Source organism: Rattus norvegicus, chromosome 4, assembly GCF_021556685.1.
Source record: "Rattus norvegicus strain SHRSP/BbbUtx chromosome 4, alternate assembly SHRSP_T2T, whole genome shotgun sequence".
Classification (NCBI taxonomy): Eukaryota; Metazoa; Chordata; class Mammalia; order Rodentia; family Muridae; genus Rattus; species Rattus norvegicus.
The window spans coordinates 21,796,241-21,807,664 of record NC_141537.1 but is presented as its reverse complement, the minus strand read 5'-3'; positions in this window follow the sequence as shown (position 1 = coordinate 21,807,664).

Below are 11,424 nucleotides of genomic sequence, written 5' to 3'. Positions count from 1 at the left end.
CCAAAGGCTCCCCAAACGGACCCAGCGCTGCTGCCCCAGCACTTAACTTCACATACTGATGCAAGATTGGCTCGACCCTGCGATCAAATCTATTCCTCCATTACCCGGGATCAAAGATTTCAAGATATTCTGAAAATACCATACCAGCTGGACTTAAGAAATGAACCAGCCAGAGAAGATCTGAAGCATATCGTTATAGATGGCAGTAATGTTGCAATGGCCCATGGTCTGAACAAGTTCTTTAGTTGCCGTGGCATTGCCGTTGCAGTTGAATATTTTTGGAAGCTCGGCCACAGAAACATCACTGTGTTTGTCCCACACTGGAGAACCGGTCGGCATCCTGATGCCACAGAGCAGCACTTCTTAAGCCAGCTTCGGGAGCTTGGGCTATTAGCTTTCACTCCTTCCCGGACGAACCTTGGGCAGAGAATTGCTTCTCATGACGACAGGTTCCTGCTCCACTTAGCAGAAAAGACTGGTGGCATCATTGTAACCAATGACAACTTGAGAGAGTTTGTGACCGAGTCCGTGTCCTGGAGAGAAATTATCGCAAGAAGGCTGCTTCAGTACACTTTTGTGGGGGACATATTTATGGTTCCTGACGACCCTCTGGGAAGACATGGACCTCGGCTCGGAGAATTTCTTCGAAGGGAGGCCTTTCTTCTACACACGCCTCCAAAACTCGATGCCCAGTCAGATGTGCGCACATTTGGCCACGCCATCCAGAGCCGCAATAGCCAGGGAGCCCAAGCAAGCCCTGGTGCTCCACCCAGGACCAGGCTTCTGCAGAGAAAAGCGCTCTGAGGGTGGCCTTTGTGAATGGCCTTCCCGGACGCTGAGCAAAACCTGATGTTCGACCAGATTCTGGCGGCTCATCCCTACTTGAGAGTCCCGAGTGCCCTCTCCGTCCTGGTGATTTGCTGCAAGCTGTCCTGAGTGCCCAGGGACAATGGGAGCCCTGGGTGGGAGGTTGGAACTGCCAACTGCGGGAAGTGCCATAATGTGAAGGAACCCAGTGTAATGTTCATTGGGATAGAAAACAAAAGGGAAGGGGATATGTGCTGTATACAACATGAGATGCTCGCTCCACAGCAAGGGGAAATGAGTACTCCCCGAAAGACACTGAAGAATGCTGCCTCACGGAAGTAGAACCTTAAGGGTTCTCGGAACGTCCTTTGGCTGGGCTCGGTGGAACAGAGAGTTGAAGGAAAGGTACAGCTGAAGCAAACATGGGAGGGAGAATGTTCAGGGAAAGCCAGCAACAAAAGAGACGAGTGATGTTGATGAAAGAATCCAGGCAAACGAAATGCATGGACTCATCTGTCTTCCTTGCATTGCTTGGTTGAGCTACCTTTTCCTGAACTCCACGGAGAACGGTCCAACAAAACCTTCCGGGAGTGGGCTTGCAGCTTCTGCGGGCTTGAACTGCTTGGCCGAGTGATGTCAGCTGACAGATGTGCTGAGGCTAGACCTGTTGAGCACAGGTGATATATGGAGGGATAGAAATAGAACTTGAGGGTCTCGTGTCTTCTTCAGTGGTCTTCCATTCCCTGAGAGAAGCACAGCTGAGAACCTCTCCTGGTCTTCCTCCTGCTGAGGCATGCTTAGCCTGAGGTCTGGCTGTCACTGCTGGTTTCTGCCACAGCTGCTGCTCCTTGACTGCTATCCTGACTCTACCAAATTGGAGTGCTGCTGTATCCCTGAAGTGTTTGCTGGCGGACTGAGCTGCCACTTTCTGGACAAACTGAGTGTGGCTGCTCCAAGGAAACAACTATTTGTGTGCTTACAGAGAGGAGACTCGCATGGCAGCATTCTGTGAGGCCCAACCAGCAGCTTACGAATTCATCTGGAGGTACTTTCACACAACCATTGGACAGAAGCCAGAGAGAAATGTGGTTCTCTTAAGGAGAAGCTGGAGGATCTGAGAAGCGTGGAGGCCCCTCGGGAAGACCAAAAGGACTCAACTAACCTGGATCCTCAAGATCTTAGAGAACAAGCAACCAACCAGACAGCGTATATCTTCTGAGAGGAGGCCTCCAACACATATACTGCAGAGGACTGCCTTTTCAGGTCCCATAGAATAGATGCAACTAAGCCGAGGGAGACTTGAGGCCTCAGGGAGTGGGGAGGTCTGGTTGGTGGGGAGAGGTATTGGGGAACAGCCCATTGGACAGTGGGAGGTGGGAGGTGTTCTGGGATGAGTGTGGAATGGCATGGGGATGATGACTGGACTGTAAATGTAAGACTAAAGTATAATAAAAGGAAAAATTGAACCTTTCTAAACTGGTCCATGTTCACATTATCCTTTCTTGTTCTCTTTCTCCGATGGGTGGTGGGCCATAAGGGAGGATGAAGAGTTTAAGAAACACTGTGAAGAAGCTTTTTAGGTTATCTCACTCATGATGATATTTTCTAGTCCTAACGGTTTGCCTACGAATTTCATAAAGTCCTTCTTTTAAATAGTTGAGTAGTACTCCCTTGAGTAAACGTGCCACATTTTCTCCATACATTCCTCTGTTGAAAGACATCTGGGTACTTTCTGGCTCCTGGCTAGTATGAATAAGGCTGCTATGAGCATAGTGGTGGAAGTGTCTTTGTTCTAGGTTGGAGCAAGCTTTGGGAATGTGCCCAGGAATAGTATTGCTGGGTCCTAAAGGAGCATTTTGTCCACATTTCTGAGGAACTTCCAGACCGATTTCCAGAGAGCCTCTACCAGCTTTCGGTGTCACCTAGATAGGAGGATGGTTCCTTTGTCTCCACATCCTTGCCAGCATCTGTTGTCACCTGAGTTTTGAACTTAGCCACTCTGCCTGTTGGGAGACAAAATCGCAGGGTTGTTTGTAATTGCATTTACTTGATTACTGAGGATGTTTAACCTTTTTCTCATTGCTTCGGGGCCATTCAGTACTCCCCACTTAAGGTTCTTTCATAATTTCCCCACTTTTATTTGGCTTATTCTGCTATCTGCATTCTAAATTTTTGAGATCTTTGTAGAGTGTAGATATTAGCCTTCTATTGGATGGAGGTTTGGTAAGATCTTTCTTTCCCCATGCAGTTGGTCTCTGTTTTGTCCTATTTACACGGCCATATTACTTACAGGATCTTTCCGAATTCATGTGGTCCCATTTTGCTTTGTTCTTTTGGTCGGTTTGTTATTTTTGTTTTTATTTTTTATCGTTTGGGTTTTTCTTTCTTTTTTGATTTGGTATTTGCTTCAATTATTCCCTTTTCTTTTTGATCTTAGAGCGTAAACCATTTGCCTTCTGATCAAGGAACTTTCTTTCCCCTTTGCCTCTCAGTTCCAGGATCTGACCCACATTCTCTTCTTTCAGTTTCAGAGTATCTGGTTTTGCATGGCGGTCTTTGATCTACTTGGAGTTGAGCTTTGTACAAGGAGATGAGAATGTATCAATTTCCTTTCCTCCACGAGGAGATCTCCACTGGAAAGAGCACCATTTCTTGAAAAGTAGGTCTTTTTCCTATTGGGTGATTTTAGCTCCTTTGTCAGGGTCAAGTGACCATAGGTGTGTGAGTTCATTCCCGGGTCTTCAATTCTGTTCCCTTGATCTTCCTGCCTTTCCTTGTACTGGGCACTCTTTATCTCTATTGCTCCGCAATAGAGGTTGAGATCATGGGGGATGGTTCCTACCTTCTTATTGTGAAGCAGCAACACATTTCTTATACACTGTCGTGGAATTACCGTTCAGTGAGACTAAACTTTCCAATGATATGGATGCGTGGGTTCTTTAAAACTACAAGCATACCAACCAAACGCCAATGTTTTACATTCGTGAAGATGCAAAGGAATAGTAGGAAAAGATTCTTGTAAATTTATAATAATTTGATAGGGTGTGGTGATGAGATCTCCTACTATTAATGTGTGGTTTTCTCTAAAAATTCAAGCTGGAGTAATGCTTCTTTTACGGTTCTGTGTGTGCTAGTGTTTGGAGCATGAATGTTCACAATCAAGATGTAATCTTGTTGGGTTTATCTTTGGTGGGTATAATATCTCCCTCACCATGTCTTTTGACTCAACGTGGTAGAAATTTTATTTTCCTCGACATTAAAACATCTGCTCCAGCTTTTTGGGTGTGTCAGATTGCTTGGAATTTTAAATTCAGGACTTTATTCCAAATCTGCAACTGCCTTTGCTGCTGAGGTATGTTTCTTGTGTGTAGCAGATTGAAGAATTTCTTTTGCATCGATTGTATTATCTTTTGCCTATTAGGTTGGAGTCGAGTCCTTCGATGTTGAAAGATGTTAATAACTAATGATGGTTAATTTCAGTAATTTAGATAACTGTTGTGGTGGTGATGGTTTTGGCGGTGACAGCAGTGTTGTGGAGGAGTGGGAGGTGGGGCCTGAGTTTGTGGGTTTGTGTTCCACTTTTCTTTTTGGTGCTGTGAAATTATCTACCCCGTTTTGTTGAATATAGTAATCCTCCTCCAGATGCAGGTTTCTTTCTAATATCTTTGTAGGGCTGTGTGTGGGAGTCAAAGTTTATATTAGAATCGGTCATGGGAATCTAGTTTCCTTCCTTTGTCGAGAATGAAAGTTTTGCTGGGTATATTAGTGTAAGTTAGCAGTTTTATTGTATAATATCTATAAAACACCTGCCCAGCAACTTCTGTGTTTCAGGGCCTCTGTTGAGAAATCAGGTTTAATTCTCATTGATCATGACTGAGATCAAACAGACACAAATAACTTATGTGGTATCTATTCACCTGTAAGGGATATTACCTGTAAAATACAAGATAAAGTAAACAGGATAAAAAGAATCTCCAAAGCCGCACAACACAGAGAAAAGTTGGAGAAGTATTGAACCCTTCTAACAAGGAGAAAGCAAATAGAGGTTGAGGGTAGATGGACAGAGGGTTCCGAGTTGGTCATCAGGTAAGGCAGGGTATGGGATCATGGAGGTAGAGAGACGTGTATTGGTAATGGGACATCTCTGGGCCTGAGAGCTTACTGGAACAAGTGGGAAGACACAAGGTGATCTGTCGGCAAGCACAGATGAGACTCCTAACAATGGGGGATTTGATCCTGAAGTGGCCCCTCCCTGTAACATGACATTATGATCAAACATTCTTCTTCTCCTCCTCCTCCTTTTCTTTGTCCTCCTTGTCCTCCTTCTCCTTCTTGTCCTCCTCCTCCTCCTCCTCCTCCTCCTCATGCTTCTTCCTCTTCCTCCATTCACTAGCTCATTTGGACTTCTCCCTGCCTACCTCCACGTCTAATCCACCAGTCCCTAGAAAACCCTCTTGGGAAAAGTGTGTCTTCTCTCATTTTCATTCCTCCACAGTGCGTTCTTCTAAGCAGCCAGGCTCTTCTCTCTGTACCCAAACAATTCAGGCATATCCTCTTCATCACATCTTCCTGTGATTTATCACACAGTCTACTTTTCAAATATACCTTCCCTTTCAAACACTGGTCACTCCTTCTAACCCAGCTGTATAAAAAGTGCACATCTACAGTCCATGCAGCGGGTTTAAAAGCATGCGCTATGACAGAGAAACACCTCAACTACAAACAGTCCTTTTAGCTAAACACACCATTTTGGGGGTTCACATTACTACCACATATCCTGAAACAGTGCTGTGCAGTGGTAGCCAGGGCTCTGTGTGTCCAGGGCTTGTCTGTACCATGTGGGCTGAGGTCAAGTGTGTGGGCATATTCATTCACTGGGGACCGAGGCATGGTAGAATGCATACACAACTCTTTCTTTTTCCTCTAGTATTTAGATGTCTAGCACCGATTTGATGGATTGTATTTGATTTCTGTGTGTGTTGGGCATACAACCGCTTTGGCCAACAAAGCATACAACAAGTCAGGATAAACAAATGACTGCCAACCACTCTGCCCAATCCTGGAGGTAAATTGATCCAGAAATGTGGCCGCTCTGATCACATCAAGGGAATTGCAAGCTCAGTGTGATCCTTCTGGACACACCCTTCATACACGCCTTTAATCCCAAACAAGCTAATCCTACTGGAAGGCAGACAAATTGTTCAATCAGAGTACAGAGGGTGTGTCAGAGATTGGATACACCCATCTCTCCTATATAAGCACAGCAAAAGAAGGGAGAGTTTTTGTCCGTGAGCAGAGTTGCCTGCAGTTGGGAGTGCATTAGCCGAGCGCATTGCAGTGCACTTGAGCTCCGTTGAGAGTGTGTCCATAGACCATTCAACGCAGAGAATAAGAAGGAGTCAGAAGATCAGAACAATAGACAGAATTATTTTGAGCAAAGCCCTGTGAAGTTTGGAGAGTCCGGGTTGAATCACTCATCTTGGAGAGCTGTTGGAATTGAAACAGTCTACCAGAATTCAGGAAGAACAAGAACTTATTCAAAATTAAGCAGGTGAGACTATAATTTCTTCTGGCAATTAAAAGGTACATCTGGTTTATTTGGGGGGTTTACATCGGGGGCAAACCCAAAGTGATTATCCACCAATACAGCCCACAGGTCCTCTGAGAAAAAGCTCCAGAAGAGACATTCACCAAGGTTGTCTCCAGAGGAAGAATCATTTCCTCAAGCTCTGCAGGGGACCCAGAGACATTCTGCAACTCTGGAACCACTGGAGACTTAAGGCCAGAGCAAGGCACCGATCAGAGGACTCAGACAAGGTAAGCCTTACCAAGTCAACAGAAAAGACACTTTACCTTGTATAGGCAGACTTTGACTGCATTACCAATGGAAAATTCCAGGGCCGATCCCTCACACACAAGTGTAAAGATTGGAGACTACCAGAAGATAGTTGAGAAAGCCTTGACTTTGCTGATTGCATGTGTGATTTCGGGCATAAGCGTCTACCAATTTTCAGTTGCAATCTTCATATATTTCCTCTTAGAAGAACTGAAAAATAGACATCTACAACTAGAAATTCTCTCAAAAAAGGTTGCAAAGCTAGCTGGGCAACAACAAGAAATAGGTGTGCTAGGGGCAAAAGTAGCCATGATATTACAAAGGCTGGAAAGACCAACGGCAGAGGAAGCAAGAGAACAGGAAGTGCTTAATTGTGAACCTGTGGTGCCTGATAAAATCGAGGCTGAAGACAGACAGCCCATTGAACATACAGCACCCCCTCTTACGGACCTTACTGAGGCAGGTTCACCATCTGCACTATCTTTCCCAGCGGCCCGGGAACAGAGGCCTGAAAATGGTTTGCAAGAGCAAACAGGAATTTCAGGTCCGAATAATAGGAAGCCGGACTGTGCGGAGCCTCCTCGCTCTTGCAGCTCTCCTCACCTCAAGCCAAAGGCTCCCCAAACGGACCCAGCGCTGCTGCCCCAGCACTTAACTTCACATACTGATGCAAGATTGGCTCGACCCTGCGATCAAATCTATTCCTCCATTACCCGGGATCAAAGATTTCAAGATATTCTGAAAATACCATACCAGCTGGACTTAAGAAATGAACCAGCCAGAGAAGATCTGAAGCATATCGTTATAGATGGCAGTAATGTTGCAATGGCCCATGGTCTGAACAAGTTCTTTAGTTGCCGTGGCATTGCCGTTGCAGTTGAATATTTTTGGAAGCTCGGCCACAGAAACATCACTGTGTTTGTCCCACACTGGAGAACCGGTCGGCATCCTGATGCCACAGAGCAGCACTTCTTAAGCCAGCTTCGGGAGCTTGGGCTATTAGCTTTCACTCCTTCCCGGACGAACCTTGGGCAGAGAATTGCTTCTCATGACGACAGGTTCCTGCTCCACTTAGCAGAAAAGACTGGTGGCATCATTGTAACCAATGACAACTTGAGAGAGTTTGTGACCGAGTCCGTGTCCTGGAGAGAAATTATCGCAAGAAGGCTGCTTCAGTACACTTTTGTGGGGGACATATTTATGGTTCCTGACGACCCTCTGGGAAGACATGGACCTCGGCTCGGAGAATTTCTTCGAAGGGAGGCCTTTCTTCTACACACGCCTCCAAAACTCGATGCCCAGTCAGATGTGCGCACATTTGGCCACGCCATCCAGAGCCGCAATAGCCAGGGAGCCCAAGCAAGCCCTGGTGCTCCACCCAGGACCAGGCTTCTGCAGAGAAAAGCGCTCTGAGGGTGGCCTTTGTGAATGGCCTTCCCGGACGCTGAGCAAAACCTGATGTTCGACCAGATTCTGGCGGCTCATCCCTACTTGAGAGTCCCGAGTGCCCTCTCCGTCCTGGTGATTTGCTGCAAGCTGTCCTGAGTGCCCAGGGACAATGGGAGCCCTGGGTGGGAGGTTGGAACTGCCAACTGCGGGAAGTGCCATAATGTGAAGGAACCCAGTGTAATGTTCATTGGGATAGAAAACAAAAGGGAAGGGGATATGTGCTGTATACAACATGAGATGCTCGCTCCACAGCAAGGGGAAATGAGTACTCCCCGAAAGACACTGAAGAATGCTGCCTCACGGAAGTAGAACCTTAAGGGTTCTCGGAACGTCCTTTGGCTGGGCTCGGTGGAACAGAGAGTTGAAGGAAAGGTACAGCTGAAGCAAACATGGGAGGGAGAATGTTCAGGGAAAGCCAGCAACAAAAGAGACGAGTGATGTTGATGAAAGAATCCAGGCAAACGAAATGCATGGACTCATCTGTCTTCCTTGCATTGCTTGGTTGAGCTACCTTTTCCTGAACTCCACGGAGAACGGTCCAACAAAACCTTCCGGGAGTGGGCTTGCAGCTTCTGCGGGCTTGAACTGCTTGGCCGAGTGATGTCAGCTGACAGATGTGCTGAGGCTAGACCTGTTGAGCACAGGTGATATATGGAGGGATAGAAATAGAACTTGAGGGTCTCGTGTCTTCTTCAGTGGTCTTCCATTCCCTGAGAGAAGCACAGCTGAGAACCTCTCCTGGTCTTCCTCCTGCTGAGGCATGCTTAGCCTGAGGTCTGGCTGTCACTGCTGGTTTCTGCCACAGCTGCTGCTCCTTGACTGCTATCCTGACTCTACCAAATTGGAGTGCTGCTGTATCCCTGAAGTGTTTGCTGGCGGACTGAGCTGCCACTTTCTGGACAAACTGAGTGTGGCTGCTCCAAGGAAACAACTATTTGTGTGCTTACAGAGAGGAGACTCGCATGGCAGCATTCTGTGAGGCCCAACCAGCAGCTTACGAATTCATCTGGAGGTACTTTCACACAACCATTGGACAGAAGCCAGAGAGAAATGTGGTTCTCTTAAGGAGAAGCTGGAGGATCTGAGAAGCGTGGAGGCCCCTCGGGAAGACCAAAAGGACTCAACTAACCTGGATCCTCAAGATCTTAGAGAACAAGCAACCAACCAGACAGCGTATATCTTCTGAGAGGAGGCCTCCAACACATATACTGCAGAGGACTGCCTTTTCAGGTCCCATAGAATAGATGCAACTAAGCCGAGGGAGACTTGAGGCCTCAGGGAGTGGGGAGGTCTGGTTGGTGGGGAGAGGTATTGGGGAACAGCCCATTGGACAGTGGGAGGTGGGAGGTGTTCTGGGATGAGTGTGGAATGGCATGGGGATGATGACTGGACTGTAAATGTAAGACTAAAGTATAATAAAAGGAAAAATTGAACCTTTCTAAACTGGTCCATGTTCACATTATCCTTTCTTGTTCTCTTTCTCCGATGGGTGGTGGGCCATAAGGGAGGATGAAGAGTTTAAGAAACACTGTGAAGAAGCTTTTTAGGTTATCTCACTCATGATGATATTTTCTAGTCCTAACGGTTTGCCTACGAATTTCATAAAGTCCTTCTTTTAAATAGTTGAGTAGTACTCCCTTGAGTAAACGTGCCACATTTTCTCCATACATTCCTCTGTTGAAAGACATCTGGGTACTTTCTGGCTCCTGGCTAGTATGAATAAGGCTGCTATGAGCATAGTGGTGGAAGTGTCTTTGTTCTAGGTTGGAGCAAGCTTTGGGAATGTGCCCAGGAATAGTATTGCTGGGTCCTAAAGGAGCATTTTGTCCACATTTCTGAGGAACTTCCAGACCGATTTCCAGAGAGCCTCTACCAGCTTTCGGTCCCACCTAGATAGGAGGATGGTTCCTTTGTCTCCACATCCTTGCCAGCATCTGTTGTCACCTGAGTTTTGAACTTAGCCACTCTGCCTGTTGGGAGACGAAATCGCAGGGTTGTTTGTAATTGCATTTACTTGATTACTGAGGATGTTTAACCTTTTTCTCATTGCTTCGGGGCCATTCAGTACTCCCCACTTAAGGTTCTTTCATAATTTCCCCACTTTTATTTGGCTTATTCTGCTATCTGCATTCTAAATTTTTGAGATCTTTGTAGAGTGTAGATATTAGCCTTCTATTGGATGGAGGTTTGGTAAGATCTTTCTTTCCCCATGCAGTTGGTCTCTGTTTTGTCCTATTTACATGGCCATATTACTTACAGGATCTTTCCGAATTCATGTGGTCCCATTTTTTGCTTTGTTCTTTTGGTCGGTTTGTTATTTTTGTTTTTATTTTTTATCGTTTGGGTTTTTCTTTCTTTTTTGATTTGGTATTTGCTTCAATTATTCCCTTTTCTTTTTGATCTTAGAGCGTAAACCATTTGCCTTCTGATCAAGGAACTTTCTTTCCCCTTTGCCTCTCAGTTCCAGGATCTGACCCACATTCTCTTCTTTCAGTTTCAGAGTATCTGGTTTTGCATGGCGGTCTTTGATCTACTTGGAGTTGAGCTTTGTACAAGGAGATGAGAATGTATCAATTTCCTTTCCTCCACGAGGAGATCTCCACTGGAAAGAGCACCATTTCTTGAAAAGTAGGTCTTTTTCCTATTGGGTGATTTTAGCTCCTTTGTCAGGGTCAAGTGACCATAGGTGTGTGAGTTCATTCCCGGGTCTTCAATTCTGTTCCCTTGATCTTCCTGCCTTTCCTTGTACTGGGCACTCTTTATCTCTATTGCTCCGCAATAGAGGTTGAGATCATGGGGGATGGTTCCTACCTTCTTATTGTGAAGCAGCAACACATTTCTTATACACTGTCGTGGAATTACCGTTCAGTGAGACTAAACTTTCCAATGATATGGATGCGTGGGTTCTTTAAAACTACAAGCATACCAACCAAACGCCAATGTTTTACATTCGTGAAGATGCAAAGGAATAGTAGGAAAAGATTCTTGTAAATTTATAATAATTTGATAGGGTGTGGTGATGAGATCTCCTACTATTAATGTGTGGTTTTCTCTAAAAATTCAAGCTGGAGTAATGCTTCTTTTACGGTTCTGTGTGTGCTAGTGTTTGGAGCATGAATGTTCACAATCAAGATGTAATCTTGTTGGGTTTATCTTTGGTGGGTATAATATCTCCCTCACCATGTCTTTTGACTCAACGTGGTAGAAATTCTATTTTCCTCGACATTAAAACATCTGCTCCAGCTTTTTGGGTGTGTCGGATTGCTTGGAATTTTAAATTCAGGACTTTATTCCAAATCTGCAACTGCCTTTGCTGCTGAGGTATGTTTCTT